The sequence below is a fragment of the Pleurodeles waltl genome, chromosome 1_1 (genome assembly GCF_031143425.1).
Source record: "Pleurodeles waltl isolate 20211129_DDA chromosome 1_1, aPleWal1.hap1.20221129, whole genome shotgun sequence".
Lineage (NCBI taxonomy): Eukaryota > Metazoa > Chordata > Amphibia > Caudata > Salamandridae > Pleurodeles > Pleurodeles waltl.
Window position 1 is genome coordinate 813,213,943 of NC_090436.1, and position 20,222 is coordinate 813,234,164.

The following is a 20,222-nucleotide window of genomic DNA, read 5'->3' on the forward strand; positions in this document are numbered from 1 at the left end:
AGACAGAATGGGTCGTCTCAACCATCAGATGGGCAATGCACGGGCACCACCGCGTCAATGACTCTCCAGTCTTGGTGGTCACAACATGCACTGCGCCACGTTTTGGCCACTGATGGTGTGGCCCTTGGTCCGGGAAGCTTGCTGGAGATAGGCCGGGACATGTGGCCTTGCTGTCCAGTCCCTCGAGCAAGATGGCGGTGAAAGGGGACAGGGAGCTGACCAAGCTCCAGGTTGGGGACAGATGGGGGTGAGAGCAGGAGCAACCAGGAGAGCTGGGTAACTCTGAGTCTCAGGCTTTCCTGCAGCCCCTGTCACCACAGGTCCACCGTGACTAGGTCCTTGTCACCGGCCACACAAGCATCTCCTGCTCTCAGTGAGGCTGTTGGTGGCCCTCTGCCAGTGGAACAATGGTGCCAGGCAACCGCAAGCCTCCGATGGGGTAAGATTAGGGGAGGGGTACCTCAATCCATTTCATTCGGGAGCCTAGTTGCTAGAGCTTCATAGCCATGCAGCCATTACAGACGCAGGCATGGCCACGGCCCCCAAGAGGGAATTCTTAAAGCAACCTTCTGGGCTACTTTAACAGTAGAGGATCCACCCCTCAAGCTTACTCCTCTGGGAATTTGGAGCAGAACTTGTGCAGAAGGGCATTTTCATTTCAAGCAAAAAGTTCCATATGGAGAGTTCCAAACTTCCTGCAGATCGTCCTGAACATAACCTTTGATAATCATAGGTTTGTTGATGATAGACAGTTCTGCTCAATATTTCTTCATTGATGTTGTCTGATCTCTTGATGTGGATGGCTGCCAAACTGAACACTTTATTTTCTGCCCACAAATCTAGAAGTGTTGAAGTCTGATTAAGGATTCTGTTTCAAGTTCACCCCTTAAGATTCTGTTTCAAGTTCACCCCTTAAGGTTTATGTGAGCAACTGACACTAAATTTTCTGTTAGCTTTCTGACATGGTGCATGCAGGATCCAATCATTGAGGTAAGGGAAAACTGTGATCCTCTGCAGATGGAAGTAGGGAATCAGACTTTGTGAAAACCCTTGGTGCATACTCTAGGCCAAATGGAAGAACCATGAATAGACAATGATGATCCACTACACAAAACCTCAAATATATTTGGTGGCATTTTATAATAAACATGTGTACATAGGTGTCAGTAAGGTGTAGCGGTGTAGTGTAATCATGTAATTGTTTAATTGGCTCTAAAGAATGACCCTCAGAAAAGTATTCATTTTGAATTGGATATTCTGGAAACACATATTCAATTTCTTCAGGATGATCACAAGGCAAAACCCTTCTTTACCTTTTTGAACTGGAAAAACAATGAATTACACTACTAGCCCTATTTCCTTCTCCAGAATTGGAAAAAATTCTCCTTTCTCTATTAGGGCTGATATCCCTTCCAAAAGTGCTTCCTTTTCACAGTAATTCCCGAGAATGGGCATAGGGATGATCCCTGAAGATGTTGACATGGTCTTAAGTACATTGTATAGCATCCTTGACCACATGAGAACCCACATATCTGTTGTTATCTTCCCCCATTCTGAGAAGAATCAAAGTATTTGTTTTTCAGCCATAAGGTCTTGCCCATCGTTTCTTCCCCATGTGGCATAGTCTTGAGTGCTGATCCCTATTGTTCACATCCTACTCCTGTCTCTGGAACTAGCAAAATGGTGATTTTCTATGGTTTCCACTAGGTTGAACCTGACCCTGCTGTCTCCTGGAAGGTTGTCTAAATGAGGCTTTCCCCTTCAAGGGGTTTGAAGAGCAACAGTAGGAAAAGTGTTGGACTTCAGAGGAGTTCGATTTACTATTCCTACTCTAGTCAGGTCAACAATAGGGAAAGTACCTCACTTCAAATGCACCACACTTAGGTATAACTATATTAATATAGAAAAAATATTAAACTCTATATATAAACATTATTAATTAATATATAAAGGAAAAAAGAAAGGAAAAAAATAAAATTACATATATTAAATTCAACTTTAAAAACTACCAAAAAGAAGATAAGCTAATTAATAGATTTAATTTCAATTAACACATACAAAACAATTCAAATAACAAATATCATAGCACAAAAAAACTTTCACAATCACCTCACAAAATGAACTACATATGTAAAAAATATATAAATTAAAAAGTTTACATAATTAATGACCAAATAATAACTTACATATAAATATCAATTATTATAAACAAATATTTATTTTCTTCTTAACCAACTCAACCAAAAAGTAAAACACAACTTTTAAAAATACATGTGTAATACACATTTAAATACACACATAATAGAAAAATAAATTAAACAATAGAGCAACTAGACAATGATTAATAACTTCATTAATTTACACGGTTATTAATCAAAGAACATATAATGCAACAACAAAAAAATATATATATGTTTATTTTGTTGCAGCTTTCCACCTGATACCCCTACAAACACAGCAGCTCAACCTAAACCATAAGTAAAATTAATCAATATTAAACAATTTAAGCCACTTAAATAATCAACAATTAATAAATTATTTTTTAATTAATTATTACTTAATTAACTCCCAACCCCAGCCCCCTACAAACCCAGCAACCCACCATGACACTGTAAATTACTAATACAAATTAAATAAAAAATTATTGATCACTTAAAATTACAAACTATATTTTAAAAAGTAAATAATTATACAATCCATGGTAACACATACAATTCATATATTAACTAAAACACACAAAAAATATGTAACTGATAATGACATAAAAAAACAATTTTCTTTAAAAGATATTTCTTATTAAAACAAATGATATTTTTAACAATTATATTTTCCGATCACAATATATTTGAATCACAATCTTTTTTTTCTGATATGTCTGTCTTCTGATATTTTTAAATCAATATTTGTCCAAATACCAGTTTAATTGTTAACTGAAACATATCACTCAATGGTTTTCTGACTAGGGTTGGCATATTAACTGAATCTGTTGTGCCAGAGGAACTAGAAAACCAAGCTCTGTCTTGTAGAAGAAAAGTTCTAGAAAACGTATCACATAGGGCTAAACACAACTTTCAGTGATCCTGTAAGCTTTGAGGCAGAGAAAATAACCATGTTAGGGATAGTCAAGGAAATGGTTAACCCCAATGGGTCTTAAAATGGGCAGTTGAAAGGGTGAGTTATGTGTTCAGACAGCAGCTATTGTATGGACCTAGTAAGGTCAGCAGGATAAGGAAGAAATGGAAATAAAACTAATAACACAGTTTAATAAGGGCTTAAGCATGGTGAAACAGATTGCTACAAACCACTGGGATGTCCTTAGATCTGATAGCTTTAAGCCACAATCCCTTCATTACTTACAGAAAAGGATGTTCAAACAGGGACAAATTACTAGGAAGAGATTTAGGACTGGGAGTCATTGGCCCTCCTCAAGAGTTTCTCTGCATGTAAAAAAATAAAATCCCGTAGATATAGTTGTTATGACAAATGATAGAGTACACCATACTCTAAGGATTAGAGATGTATTACAAAATTCCTTAGTGGTAACTATATTTACAGTATACATCATTGAGTGTCCATGCTACAAAAGATATGTACATATCAACATTTACATAATAAAATAATCCATACTACGAAACCTAGGAGCCATAAAAAGCAACAGCAAGCAAGCATTAGCCTGTTGCTGGGCATTTCGATGAAGGACACAAACATGATAAAATTCTAAGATTTCTTGCAGTTGATAGTGTTCCACCAAGCAGAAGGGAAGGTGACAGAGAACCTATTGTCAGACACCTCAAATCCCATTATATCTTTGACTGGGAGACAAATCCCACAGGTGATGAACACTGTAGAAGCAATGAAAATACACCTCTAAGCATTAGCACATTGTATTCAGTTATTCTGAACCATCTACAACCACCTTTTTGATTCTGACTTGCAAATTTATTATACATGATAGAATCATGAATATTTTTCTGTTCTGTGTCATTTGTTTTAGTACATGTTTAGAGATGTTGAATGATAGGATACTGTGCAACATGGGTAATACATTGGCGCAAAGGTGAAATATGGAGAAATCCTTTCTCATATACAAAAACACCAAGACGTTTGTTGAAACAGTACCATAGACATTCTGATAATTTTTGTGAAATTTGAATTTGTCAATACTGAACTTGTTATAGTCTAAATTTATGCTCAAGGGGCAAGATAAAGAGAGATTATTATTTAGTCAGAGGAGTATTAGACACATGAAGGGAAGACTATGGTTCTCTCTATTCAGGTATGTGTTAATTACAGATGTATGATGATTGTTCCCACAAGTACCAAATTGTCCCCCTGGGGCGGGATAGTTGTTACAAGTGCTTCACAATGTGTATAAGTGAGCCATATTGAAGCAATATACCACATGGTTTATTTGTGTAGTATCTGAAACACGCAATTGCTTTTTCCTATCTTATCGTTAAGACTATGACAGAGTTCATATATATCCAATTATGATTAACAAGATGTTTAAAAAAAAATAGACAAATAAATACGAAAATTAATTTAGACTAGGTATGTTGATTAGAGTTCTGAATAAAATACAAGTTAGTTTGAACATGGTCATAAAAATCATTCTTAAATACAAAACTTTGATCTACTACCATTCTGAAACGGTGACCTGTGTGCACACCTCTTATCAAACCTTAGAATTTTATCTATGTCAATGGGCAAAATCTGATGTTGTACTCACTTGATATTACATTTAAATGATTTTTAACAATGGATTTATATCTGTAATCGGGGCCTCAGAGACCAAAACATGCAGGAGAAGACAGGGGGAAAGCTGCATGTAGGCCTATGAATAAACATGGAACAACAGCAACTCAGCCAGTGTGTGTCTTCAATGCTGGGATAATGGCAGGAGTGTTGTCCATTTCTCACACCCCTGACAAGCACTACCTCCATTAAGGTCAAGTAAGTGACTCTACACAACAGTTTGTTGGGAGATATATTTAATTTAAGTGTTAAAATACATTATTTAAATTAACAGTTGCTACAGGGTGTTATTTATTTCTATGCCTCCATTGTTCTTGTAGGAGTTTGTTGCTGTAGCTGTGAGAGGCCATGTATGGTGCATAATTTACACCAAGGCTAAACTGTACTACTTTAAAGCCTGTTTTGACACTTTACGGCTCTAGTAACTTGTAGTTTGTGAATAGCAAGGGTCTTACTGTTGTGTAGTTGTGCGTATTAGTATGTCTCTCCCTAAACCCCACCCTACATTTCCCTAAGCCCCTTTCATCATTTGGTGATAATTATTTCTATTTTCCAACCACTCCCCTAGGACCCTCTAAAATTTACTACAAAAACGTATACCTATATATGCAGAAATCTCCCCCACCTTGGCAGAGATATCAGCCAAAAAAATGTAGGCGAGACAGAGGTCTCTGGGCGTAGGTTTATGAATATCATCTTGTAGTACATAAATAGGACTACTGTAGCACTACTTTATGAACTGCAAAATGCAATTAGAGAATCAGGCCAATAATGATTTTTAATTAATCGAGGTTTATGCTGTATCGCTGCTTTTACAAGTTAAAATGTCAAATTCAGTAGAGAATAATGCTAGAGATGTGCCACATAATATGCCTTTCATCAAATTATATCCCATATAAGTTTTTGTGGGTGTGCATTTCAGTCAACACTGTTACATCGTTTGTTCCTGCATTGTTGCATCATTCCAAAGTACTTTATTTTCATACCAAAGCAGATACAGAGACCTTGCACATCGCAATGCACTGGAAAGCTGTTCTGGCTCTGTTCACATACATCTGGTTCCAAGACTGCCAATGTCCGATAGCCAGGTCAATGCATTCCTTTAGTTCAATCTAGTTTTCATTAGTCTCTTGATATCTACATTGTGTGAGTCACGTAGTAGTTTTAATTTCTGGCTCTTTCTTTTAACTTGGTCTTCGGGTCAAGTACGCTCTCAGTTTCAATTGATTTTTAAACATGCACCATTTTTTCACTTTGCTGTGTAGTTATTAAAAAAAAGAAAATGCATAAATGATTATCAAAATGGTGGCCTAAAAAGAAGCAGCTGGAGAACATTGATGTGCCTGTAAAAGATATCAAAAGGTACCATATAAAGTACATTAAGTGCCACATTTGAAATGAATAGCACATGCATAAATGAAATTGATCCAAAAATAAATTCCATATGTTTCAAAATAATTTATCTTTCAAAACACCAAACGTCATCCACTGGTTGATACATCTGATGTATAAAACTCTTTAGTAATAAGTCTTATGGCTGGATTTGCATGTTTCACATCACTATGCTTGTGAGGAGTCCTTTGAACATTAGAATTGAAGTCCAGGCTGAACTCATTATGTTCTTTATTGTAGTGTATTATGCATACTTTTGTTAGACAGCTCTAAGACCCTTTTCCAGCACTGTATGGGCATGCTCTTTAAAAAGTAAAATCAGATTGATGGACGTCTAACTTCATGGAACACAATTTATTTTTAAATCACTGGGCGGTGTGCTTGTATTCGAGGCGGGTCCAAGAGATTTGCTGCCACAAGCAAAAATGCCGAAGTATGCCATACCTCTCCATCTATGCTCATGCGTGCTTAACACAAACACACACACACACACACACACACACACACGCACACATGCATTCACAGACAAAGACCGACGCTCATACAAAGACAACACGCACAAACAAATCAACAATTTATTAAATATGTATGTTGCACCTTAACAACCATTATCAATAAATTTCGCAAAGTACGTGTATACTTCATAGTCATTTACAGTTAAATGTAGCTCAAAAGACAGGCAGTACCAAACTGGCCATTCTGACATTTCCTCGGTAGGCTGCAGTCTAGGGCACTGCTTTCAAAACTGGATGGGCTGCCATGATCCTAAGATGTTCCATGGCCTTAATGCATTCCTGGCCTTCTGCAGTATGTGGCTAATTTGGACATTTTTGCAAAGGGTGATTTTGTTTCCGGTCCATCCATGCACACAGGGCAACTGTTACCCTCATTTTGTTAGTTTAGGGTCAGGCTGGGGTAGAATATATGCACGGCACCAAAATGACCTTGATTGGCCAGTGTTTTGTGAGGTATGGGAGAATACTTGCTTTGTGCCTGCTACAGGCAATGTTTGTGGTAAAATCAGAGAAATCAACTGTAAAAACTGGCATACTAGACCATAAAACAGACCAACAAACTTCAAAAGAAAGGCTAACACACTAGCCTATCTGACCAGCCGTATGGGTAGTGCCAGATTGCCCTTTAGAACAGTCCGACCATTTATTAATCAATAGGCTAGCAGTCTGCGGAGATTTCACCGCTCCATGCCTTTATCAGCCGCATATCATTCAACCTTTTAAATTTTGATGAAGGTGCTCTCCTCAGATATTACAGTGTGGTCCTACTTTTTATTGAAATGTACAGGACTTTAAATTAGTTTCGAAAGCCATCACAGGAAGTTACATATATTTAAAAAAAACAGTATAAAAGGCTGATCATGTTGGGCCTCCTACCGTGTCTCTTCACAGATCAAAAACAGTGATTGCATGCAATGATGCAGCTCAAATTAAGCAACAAAGAGATTATACAAAGAAGCAATGTAATTATGTTAAATTTATATGTCAAAGTCATCAAATTGGCACCAGAGACATTTTAACAAAAATGACCTATATAATTTGTAATAATCTTACATTTGCGTTAGCACTCTAAAATAGCCTCTTAACTTATTAAGCACCATAGAAAGAGAATAAATGAAATACATTTTATCACACATAGAAGTTCTTTAGGACCCTATTATGCGTTATGAGTAAATATGTGCAAGGATTCAAGGTGGCTGTAATTTCCATTTTTGATTGGTATTTAAACCCATGAAATGGAGAATAAATAATGTGTGTATCCAGGGGTTATAAAATGTTCATGCAATGCAACGTAGCAAGCCACCTTGCTGCACTGAGCTACATGAAAGCAAGAGGGCAGGAATGTGCCGTATTTAACATTAAACAGTGCATTCCTGCTCTCTGCCTGCCTAACACCAATTCAGGCAACCTTGCACCATGGCGCAAGATTATGTTGTGTTACTCTTATTTGTAAAGTGCACGTTCATATACTAGTCTAAAAAGCCATGCCTTCAAGAGTTTCCTGAATCTCAAGTAACAGAGGGTGGACCTGATATCAGGTGGGAGGGCGTTCCAGATGTGGGGGCAAGTACAGAGAATCTAGAACCGCCAGTTTTCTTTTTGTTGAATGAGAGAATGATGAGGAGATTCAACTGCATAGATCTCAAGTTGATGGTGGGTGTGTATTTTTGTTTGTGGAATGGAATGAACGCTGTACTAATACTCTGCAATGATTTAAAGGTAATGTAGCCAGCCTTAAATATGGAATGATGTTCTACTGGCAACCACCAGGGCAACTTCCTCATCACAGGGTGATTTGGCAGTTCTGAGGTTGTTGATATATTAGTCCGGCTGCCTGATTTGTAGTAATTGAAGTCTGTAGTTTAAGTCCTTAGGAAGGCCCAAATAGAGAGAGATTGCATAGTATATCCTTGAGATAACCAATGCAATAATAAGCCTCAAAGGAAAGTAGTTTACCAATCCTTCTGATTTTGTGGAGTTTCAAAATAACAAGATGAAATTACAGCCCCCATCTGGGTTTTCATAGATAGTTTTTATCAATCAAAACTCTGAGGTTCTCAATTTTATAATTGTGTCCAGGAAACAGGCCGTTTTGGTTTGTATAATACGTTTTTTATATTTTTCAAGGTGTGACAGATCAGCTTCTTTTTTGTCAGTAGAATAATTTTTCCCCATTTGGATCAACTCAACGCAGTTCAAGTTTTGATACCTTTAAATCTTTGGAAAACCATTTTGATGTATCATGGCCTCTAGGTGGTCTAGTATTCGGAAGAGGGGCATGTGTATCGCTAGCTTCTGTCAGCATTTTGCAATTCCTTCCTTGTGTTTGTCTAACCTGATATTTGTATTGGGCGAGGTAGTTGACAATGAGCTACAAAAGGAGACAATATTGGCATGGGTACGTTTCTGAAAAAACTACCAGTGGTAAGTTTAGGTTTAGGAAGGGACACATCAGTAAGTAAGTATGTGATTAAAGAGTGGTCCTACTATGCTGAGGGCAGGAAAGATAGAGTTGATACTAATAAATTCGAGGACCAAGCTCTGATCCAAAGGGTGGCCTTTGTTATGAGTTGGTGAGAACATGTGTTGGGTAAAATTTAGACTACTGAGCAAGTCTGTAAGATCTGCGGATGATTGTACGCTGGTATCTTCTTTTGCTCAGTAGTTGAAATCTCCTATTATCAATATTTTCGCAAAGTCAATTACTAAAGGAAAAAGGTGTTCCACTAATGATTGTGGAAATTAAGGTATATGACCCGGCAGTCTATATATCAAGGCACAAGTCAAGGAGGGTGTTAAGGAATCAAGTTTAATTATGAGGCTGTCTGCTACCAGGATATCAAATGATACTAAGCTAGAGATTCTTAAATGTTTCTTGATGAGGGCTGCTACAATTCCACCTATTTTATCTGTCGGACAATTAGCTTGAAGTATAAAGTATCTTTCTGGGAGGACAGTGAGGATTTTAGGGGAAGATTTACCCGTTAACCCGGATTTAGTTAAAAATATAATACCTGGGTTTTCGGAGACCAATAACTAGAATAATTGATGTTTAACCATTGACCTGGTATTCAAATAGAAGATCCGAAGCTTATTGGAGGGAAGAGGACTCCCAGAAGGAGCAAAGGTGGGAGGAATGTTGGGTTTCATCAATTTGCTGGCAGAGCAATTTCTATTCAGTAACTCTTAGTTGGATAGAAGTGGTATTGGGGGGAGTTGTCAAGCTTATAGCCTGCTGAATGTAGTAGTCTGATATCTTTAGAAGCAAAAGTAAAATTTAGAGTATAATGACTAGCCTCTAGCCCCAGCCAGCCACGGACGGGCACAGACGGGCTTGCCTGTGACATTCTGTCTGCTGTGCACCTGCGCTGCAGCTAGCATTTAAAGGGCTTGGAGCGCTGACAGATTCCACCCCCTGCTTCCTGAGTGATTCCCCCTAACAAATCAGTGTTGAGTTTAGAGCATCCTAAAGTGGCAAGTTTTGAGCAAAGACAGCGATTCTAAACACAATAAAGTGCAAGGTTATTCTCTAAAGTGCAAAGTTTAAATCTAAAAAGCATGTGAAAGCGGCTGGTGCTGCTACTGTTATGAGCATGCCTGCCCTGCAACCAGCATTTAAAGGACTTGGAGGTCTGGCAGACTCTGCCCAATGCTTCCTGATTGGTTCCCCCCAACAAATCAGTGCTGAGTTTGGCACATCCTAGAGCGGCAAGTTGTGAGCAAAGATGGTGATTCTAAAAACAGTAAAGTGCAAGGTAATTTTCTGAAGTGCAAAGTTTAAAAGTAAGAAGCACGCAAATACCTCTGGTGCTGCTTCAGTTAAGAGTGTGTCCGCACCGCAGCCAGGATTTAAAGGACTTGGAGCTCAGATAGGCTCCACCCCCTGCTTCCTGATTAGTTCTAGCCAACAAATCAGTCCTGAGTTTAGTGCATTCTACAGCAGCACGTTTTAAGAAAGACAGCGATTCTAATAGCAAGAAGGTGCAAGGTAATTCTCTAAAGTGAAAAGTTTAAAAGTACAAAGCATGGGAAAGTGGTTTGTGCTGCTTCTGTTACCTGAGTTGTAGGCAGGATAGTTTTTGTGCATCAATGAACACCTTCCGGCAGAAAAGCAATTATCAGAGGCATATTCCTCTTTCGATTTGTGCTGTAAAATAGATGCACACATAGTAAGAGGCAAAACAAGGAGAAATAAGCATAGTTCTCCTTGTTACGCCTCCTCTAAGAATGTGTAGCATTTTAATGCATTCCCAGGTCTCCCACTAATGGTAAATCTGGGAATGCGCCAAAATACATGGGTGGATGCAGGAGAAGACCCACACTCTACCCCTGTAACGCTTCCCTTTGGTATAGTAATTCAAAGCAGTGATTTGCATAGTGTAGCGTTATTCGACATTTACCATACAATGCAAGACCTCGCAAGGTGGCCTTAAGTAGCTTGGTAAATATCATGCACTGTTTTGCTCACCATTGTGCCACCTTGGTAAATATGGGCCACAGTTTGTATTACCATAATACTACACACTTAGTTTTACACCGACTGCTTTAAAACACAAACACAATGTGCCTGATTTAAGGAAAGTGGTGCTGCACCCACTGCAGTGCCACTTTCCTTGCGTCTCTTAGCAGTCCCCTGATGTCACCATGTGTGCGCCATATCTAAGATATGGTGCACCATGGCAGTAGTTAGAGAAACCATCATCAAAAATGTTTATGCTAGTTCAGAGCTTTGCAGGACTAGCGTCTAAAATGTTGACGCTAATCCTGCAAAGCCCATTGAGGCCCATTGAAACCAGTGGTGTGACTCCTTTTGACGCCTGCTCTGAGCAGGCATTAAAAGTGCAGAAACAAAATGGCGCAAAGAAATCTCATAGATTTCCTTGCGCCATTTTTTCAGCCCCCCCAATGGGGCAACGCTCCCTTTGCGTACATTATGCCTGATGTAGGCATAATGTAGCATAACGGGTTACAAAGTGGTGCAATGCATGCACTAAGTGCATGCACAAAGTGGTGCAATACATTTTCTATAGTGCAAAGTTTAAAAGTAAGAAGCACGCAGATGCCTCTGGTGCTGCTTCAGTTAAGAGTATGTCCGCACCGCAGCCAGGATTTAAAGGACTTGGAGCTCAGATAGGCTCCACCCCCTGCTTCCTGATTAGTTCTCCCCAACAAATCAGTCCTGAGTTTAGTGCATTCTACAGCAGCACGTTTTAAGAAAGATAGCGATTCTAATAACAAGAAAGTGCAAGGTAATTCTCTAAAGTGAAAAGTTTAAAAGTAGAAAGCATGGGAAAGTGGCTTGTGCTGCTTCTGTTACCTGAGTTGTAGGCAGGATTGTTTTTGTGCATCAATGAACACCTTCCGGCAGAAAAGCAATTATCAGAGGCATATTCCTCTTTCGATTTGTGCTGTAAAATAGATTCACACATAGTAAGAGGCCAAACAAGGAGAAATAAGCATAGTCAAAATGACAGCTCCCTATATAGGACACCTCCTGGAATGCATTGCGTGTTGCAAAATGAATGTGACATACACCAGAATGAATGTACTATGTGTCAAAATAAATATGATACCTGGCAGAGTGAATCTGACTTGAACCAAAAGAAATATGAAAACAGGCAAAGTGAATATGCTACTTAGTGATTATTATGAATAACTCAAACTCAAAATTGAATAAGAGATATGCTGAAATATATATAAATCATACTGAAATAAATATGGCCCTCACTGTAAATAATAAAGCAATCACTGAAACACATACAATATTTGTCAAAACGAACTAGACATTTCTTGAAATGACTGACATATGCCAAGAGTAATATGACACACATTGGAATGAATATGACAGCTTGAAATGAATATAAGGTACTGAAATGAAAATGCATTATTCTGAAAGGAATATAATGTACAATGAACATTACATTTATAAAAAATGAATATGGTTTGTATTGAAAGTAATATGATACACATTGACATGATTATAATATGTGTTGCAATTGGTATGAGTCATGTTAAAACCAATATCATGCGTTAATATGAATGAGATATCTATTGAAAGGAATATGACACATGCTAAGATGAATATGACAGGAAATGAATATGATCCCTTTTGAAATTAATTCAACATGCCTTAAACTGAATATGACCCATGCTGACATTAAAATGAAACTTGTCAAAATGAATGCTATGCTTTGAAATCAATATGATACACAGCAACATGGATATTGCATATATTGAAATGAATTTGACCTATGTTGAAATGGATATGACCCATATTAAAATTATAATGTCAAGTGTTAAGATGAATATGACATCCACTGACACGAATATGCCATTCATTTAAAGCAATCTGACACATGTTAAGATTTATATGAACCATTTTCAAATTAATATGATATCTGATGAAGTTGATATGACCCCATCAAAATTAATATGAAATTTATTAAAATTAATATGACACTTATTGAAATGGATATGAAACTATATGAGATAAATATAGCATGCTTTGAAATGAATAAAGCACATATCGAAATGAACACAAGGCATGTGTAAATTAAAATGCTCACTGTTTAAATATGGCTTGCCTTGAATCAATGTTGATTTGCTTTAAAATTAACAATACATACTGAAATTAATATTACATATTCTGAAAGGATATGATATGAACACAAATTAATTAACTAAAATAAATATATGTTTTCGACTATGTGCTACATTTAGTTTTTTGCCGGCTTTTTGACTCTGAGCACTTTACCACTGCTGACCAGTGCTAAAGTGCAAGTGCTCTCTATCTAAATTGACCCGATGATTGGTTTATCCATGATTGGCATAGTTGTTACCCGTAAGTCCCTAATATAGTGCAACATGTGTGCCCAGGACCTGTAAATCAAATGCTACTATTGGGCCTGCAGCACTGATTGTGCCACCCACGTGAGTAGCCCTGTAAATATGTTTCAGACCTGCTACTGCAGTGTCTGTGTGTGCAGTTTTAAACTGCCATTTCAACCTGGCAAGTGCACCCACTTGCCAGGCCCAAACCTTCCCTTTTACTACATGCAAGGTACCCCTAAGGTAGGCCCTAGGCAGCCCCAGGGGCAGGGTGCAGTGTATTTTAAAGGTAGGTCATATATTGGGGTATTTTACATGTCCTGATAATGAAATACTGCTGTAGGAAAGTACCATCTTCCTTGGCATGTTACCCCCATTTTTACCTGTATGTCAGTATGTTTTTGCCTGTCTCACTGGGATCCTGCTGGTCAGGACCCCAGTGCTCATAGTTTATGGCCTAATGTGTGTGTCTGTATGGTGCTTGACTGTGTCGCTGAGGCTCTGCTAATCAGAACCTCAGTGCTTATGCTCTCTCTGATTTTAACTTTGTCACTGTAGGCTACTGACTTCATTTACCAATTTCAATTGGCACACTGGACCCCCCTTATAGGTCCCTAGTATATGGTACCTAAGTGCCCAGGGCATTGGGGTTACCGGAGATCCATATGGGCTGCATCATTTCTTTTGCCACCCATTGGGAGCTCAGACAAACCCTTGCACAGGCCTGCCATTGCAGCCTACGTGAAATAGTGCACACACTATTTCACAGCCATTTTCACTGCACTTAAGTAACTTATAAGTCACCTGTATGTCTAACCTTCACTTGCTCAAGGTTAGGTGTGAGGGCCCCCTTCCACTAGCAAAGGTGCCCCCACATAGTTCAGGGTGATTTCCTGGGACTTTGTGAGTGTGGGGGCGTCATTACACGCATGCACTACATATAGATCAATACCTATATGTAGCTTCACAATGGTAACCCCGAATAAGGCAATGTAACATGTATAAGATCATGGAATTGTCCCCCATTCCAAATCTGGTATTGGGGAGCCAATTCCATGCATCCTGGGGGCTTCACCATGGACCCCCAGTACTGCCAAACCAGCTATCTGAGGCTAGTACTACAGCTTCAGCTGCTGTCACCTCACAGACAGGGTTCTGCCCTCCTAGGATCTGAGCAGCTCAGTCCCAGGAAGGCAGAACAAAGCATTTCCTCTGAGAGCAGGGTGTTACACCCTCTCCCTTTGGAAACAGATGTTACGGGCTGGGGAGGGGTAGCCTCCCCCAGCCTCTGGAAATGCTTTGAAGGCACAGATGGTGCCCTCCTTGCATAAACCAGTCTACACCAGTTCAAGGACCCTTTGTCCCCTGCTCTGGCACAAAACTGGACAAAGGAAAGGGAAGTGACCACTCCCCTGTCCATCACCACCCCAGGGGTGGTGCCCAGAGCTCCTCCAGTGTGGCCCAGAATTCAGCTATCTTGCCTTGCAAGGTGTGGGGGCACTCTGGAGGGTTCTGAGTAGCCAGTGCCAGCAGGTTATGTCAGAGACCCCTCCTGATAGGTCATTACCTGATAAGGTAGCCAATCCCCCTCTCAGGGCTATTTAGTGTCTCTTCTGTGGGTTCTCTTCAGATTCTGCTTGCAAGTTTCCTTCAGGAATCCTCTGCAACTACTACTTCATCCTCTGACCTCGGATCAACTGCAGCCTCCAGGAACCGCTGTAACAGCAACAAAGTATCCACAAGGGATACCTTTCTTCTGCAACTTCAGCTCCAGTCAGCAACTGCAACAGTTTCCACGGTGTGCATGCTCTGGGGACTCCGTGTCTTCATCCTGCACCATAATGACCAAAGAAATCTCCCGTGGGGTGACGGAGTCACTCCCCTGCTCATGCAGGCACCTTCCAAGACGACAACTGGTTACCCTTGGACTCCTCTCCTGATGATGAGCGGGCTACTTGGAACACTGGTGGTGGACCCCTTTGACACAGACTGTCCTAAGGTCCAGCTGTCCATATTTGGAGGAGGTAAGAGCTTGCCTTCCCTGTTTGCGACAGTACCCCTGTGGACTACGTCATCCTCACCTCCTGATGCCTCTGTGCACTATTTGCAAGAATCCTTCATGCACAGCCTGGCCAGGTCCCCAGCACTCTATCCTGTGATGCTCAACTCGCTGAGTTGTTCTCCGTCGGAGTGGGACCTTCTTTTGCAGTGCTGCAGCAACCGGAATTTGCACCTTCTTTGTCCGCGTCTCCTGGGACCTCTGTGGGTGCTACCTGGTCATCTGTGGGTTCCCTCCAGTGTTGGGAGCCCCTCCTGCCTCCTCAGTCTGAGTTGAGGCCCCCAGGTCCCTCCTGGGTCCAGGCAGCGCCATTTTGACACAATCCGCGACATTGCTTGAACCAAGGCTTGTTGGACTAATCCAGCGCTACAACTCGCCTGCATCCAACCTCTTTATGTGGGACATCCTTTGCATCATGCAGGAACCCACAGCCATCTTCTTTGGTGCTCTTCTGCAGACTTCTTCCAATCGGAAAATCCTCTTTTGCACCATTTTCTAGGTTGGCAGGGGCTACTGTCCTTCCTGGAAGCTTCTACGACTTCTGGACTTGGTCTCCTCTTTTTACAAGTCTTCAGGTCCAGGAATCCACCATTTGTTGCTTGCAGTCTTGCTTGGTTCTTGCAATAACTCTATTCATGACTTTTAGTGTGTCCTAAGGAAATCTGCAGTACTTTACTCCTAATTTCCTGGGCTCTGGGGTGGGGTATTTTACCAACCTTTGTGGTTTTCTTACACTCCCAGTGCCCCTCTACACACTACACTTGCCTAGGGGGGAATTTGTGATTCACATTCCACTTTCTTAGTATATGGTTTGTGTTCCCCAAGGCCTATTTCTTCCTATTGCATTCTATGGTACTTTCTATTGTTTGCACTATCCTGCGACTATTTACTTACCTGATTTTGGTGTCTAGTGTATATATTGTGTATAATACTTACCTCCAGAAGGAGTATTGCCTCTAAGATAATTTTGGTCTTGTGTCACTAAAACAAAGTACCTTTATTTTTGGTAACACTGAATATTGTCTTTTATTGTGTATAAGTACTGTGTAACTATAAGTGGTATTGCAGGAGCTTTGCATGTCTCCTAGTTCAGCCTAAGCTGCTCTGCTACAGCTACCTCTATCAGCCTCAGCTGCTAGAACACTACTACATTTCACTAATAAGGGATAACTGGACCTGGTATAAGGTGTGAGTACCTAAGGTACCCACTACAAGCCAGGCCAGCCTCCTACAACAGCTCACAACCCACAGCCGCCCCACACAACTCAGTCACCATACCCCCAGACACCACCACAACACCCACAGACACATCCACCACATTTGCTGTTGTTTTTTAATATCTGACTTTGTGGGAAGTGTTGGTCACCCAAGACAAGGGTAGATGTTCACTGTATGGATATGTGGGTGTTGATCCAATTGGGGTGTCATTGCATTGTGTTATGCTTGCTAGGGTAAGTATTTCATCTTGTGTTGGGCAATGTCAGCATGTATGGTGTAGATTTGTCCCCTGATACAGATTGTACTTTCGCGCATGTGTGGGAGCTAGAGTTTTGTTTGTCCACACATGGAGGGTGTCAAATTGTGGTAGCTTCCTTTGGATTTGACTGACCATGTGTCCACTTTGATGTGTGTACCTTACAGCTAAATCATCTAGATATCTGGACTATGCTGTTGCCGTTGTATGTGCTTTCTTGATTTGCACTTACACATTTGGCAGCTAAGCATATCACTTGGCTCAAATATTGTTTGTCCCTGAGATACATGAAGGGTCAGTTCCTGTGCAAATGCTGTTTTAGGGGCATGTGCAAAGTGAAATGTGTCCATGAATGCTCCTGATGTCGCCATCACTATTATGCAGGTATTGCTTGCATTGTGAGCTTTGGATATTCATTTCACAACCTATTGTGCATCCCATTGACCTTCCATTGTGTTGCAATGTGGGTCCATCGATGAGCAGCACCTGCGGCAGGACGTGTATGTGATGGGCTCCATGGCGGCACAGGTCATGTAACACTGCCTTCAGGTGAGTTGCTTCCTTTATGTTTTCCGTTTCCACCTGCTGGGATGTAGTGGTTGGACTGCCACGGTCATGCTGGTGGTAGGCAACATCATAATGTTTCCATCTGAAACACTGGCTCTGTCAGCCTTTTTTGCCTGCCTCGCCTCTGCGGTGGTCTACGCTGCCTGGTGGTGCTGGCAGGACTGTGGCAGTCTTTCCCTATGGGACTGCCAGCATCGTAATACTGTGGTCTGACTGCCAAGCAGATGACGGTCACACCGACGCCATGGTGGTGCACAAACCGCCAAACTCGTAATGCGACCCTTTGAGAATATGTAACATTAATTTCAATATGTAATATTTATTTTAAAGCAAATCCACATAAGTTCAGAGCAAGCCATATTCATTTAAACAGCAGTCATATTAATTCAAACATGGCTTGTGTTCATTTCAATATTTGCCTAATTCATTTTAAAACATGTTACATTTATCTCACAGTTTCATTTTCATTTCAAAAAGTGTGATATTCATGTTACAGAATGTCATATAACTTTTGATGTGGGCCATAGTAATTTTATCAGGTGTCATTCATTTCAAAGTGACTCATATCATCTTAACATGTGCCATATTCCTTTCTATGAATGTCATTCATTTCAATGGATGTCATATTCACTTTAACACCTGTCATAATAATTTTAACATGGGTCATATCCATTTCAACATACGTCATATTAATTTCAATATATGCAGTATTTATTTTGCTGTGTATCATATCAATTTCAAAGCACAACATATTCATTTTGACAAGTTTCATTTTAATTTCAGCATTGGTCACATTCAGTTTAACCAAAAAAACAAAAGTACACAGTTCCAGCCAATGGACTAGTACAAATGTATACAGTAAGTAATAGAGTCTATGGGCCAGATGTACCGAAGGACTGTACCCATTCTGTGTCTATGGGAAAAAGCTTTCGTAGATATGACCCTATGAGTCTGCTCTTATTAGAACAAGAGCCCTCACTCACCAAATGGTGACATGCTTCATCATCGGGCTTTTGCTCCCCGTCAGGCTGGCACTACAATGCCTGACGGGCCCCTCGTGGGGGCTCTTTGCCGGAGATCTTTTGAGTGTAAAGTATGCCAGTAGCTGAGTGCTAGTATGTAGGATTGGTATATGGGTATGTGAAAATAAAAATGGCTAGAGGTCTGGAAATATCATATTTAATCAACCCAGACCCCTGTCATGATTAAAAACAGATTGTGGGTAAGGATTAGAAGTAATGTCTGGTCCACCCTCAGAAACATAAAAACTGCCAGTCCCTGAATTGGGGGAATGTGGAGAGTTAGGTACAGAACTAACTATACTTCTATCATCGGGGTCAACATGTTTCTCGCAAAAAATGTCTGTTAAGATCGGTGCGATTCATCAGGACCAAAAAACGTACCTAATCCACATGTTATAACCCAATACGGGACTTCTTAGTACCACAAAAACCCTCCTTGTATTAAAGGATGGGCCCCATCGGGATAGCGATAAGCATCAGTGGTCCAGGCTTGTATAGTCAACCCGCTCGTGTGGCCACCGGGTGGATAACCTTCCCCTGCTCTGCGTCCCTGGGACACAGTTGCCGGGCTGGGGAGAGCCTGCACAGGCTCCCAGTCTGCCTGGGAGCACCCTGGCTGGGCGCTCCCACCCAATCCTGATGCTGCTCTAAGAAAAACATCAGGATTGGTGCAGGGCAGGCTGGGAGCCTGTGCCTGCCTACAGCGAGACACGAGGAGGCAGAGGAGAAACGAAGCACGGGAGTGGAGGTAAGTGTTTTTTTAAATTATTTTTTATTTATTTTAATTCTTCTCCCCCCATGCGCGCTGCCCCGCCCCTTCTAATTACCACAAGCCATGACTGATACTAATGACCCTAAAACATACCAACTAAGCTCATGGTAAACCCCTGCAAACCACCACAGCTGCTACAAAATGTGACTACTGGTCTAGCTACCAAAAGGCAACCAAGGCTATCTCAATTCTCCTCACTGAGACCTCTGACTGAAACAACAGATGAAGACAACACTGAATGACTGGTTGAAATGGTATGTATAATAAACATGGCCTGAAACACTACTCACACACTTCTACACATATTGGCACACATAAAAGAAGCATTACGTTCCCTGTGACACGACCAGACCATGTGTCAAGACATCAAGCACCACACCACCTCTTCAGACATGACACAAACTTCTATCATATGCTCTTGAACCAAACATACAAGTCCAACAAAATCAGTCATTTATTGCCCTGATGATGGTTCCATAAAATTGTGATAGATGGGTCAAATGCAAAGATCATTCTGCTAATCCCCCGGAAGACAATATATCATATGGAGGAGGATATTGAAAATTGTTTAATCGGCTATTTGAAATTATTAAGGTGTTCTTCATGTCTTTGGTATCTTATTGCCCCAAGGCTTGCCTACATCTTCATAGTAGAAAGTGTTTAATTTTCGGTACAACTTCGTTTTATGACTAGCAATGACAAATGTGAGAATGATGGTTTCCCAATTTCATTTTTAGAGATTTCGCTCACAGATCATACTTACTGTTGATGGGATTCTGTTGGAAGGGGAGCTCTGGGACATCCTCCACACAGTGCTACATATCTTGGCAATTGAATG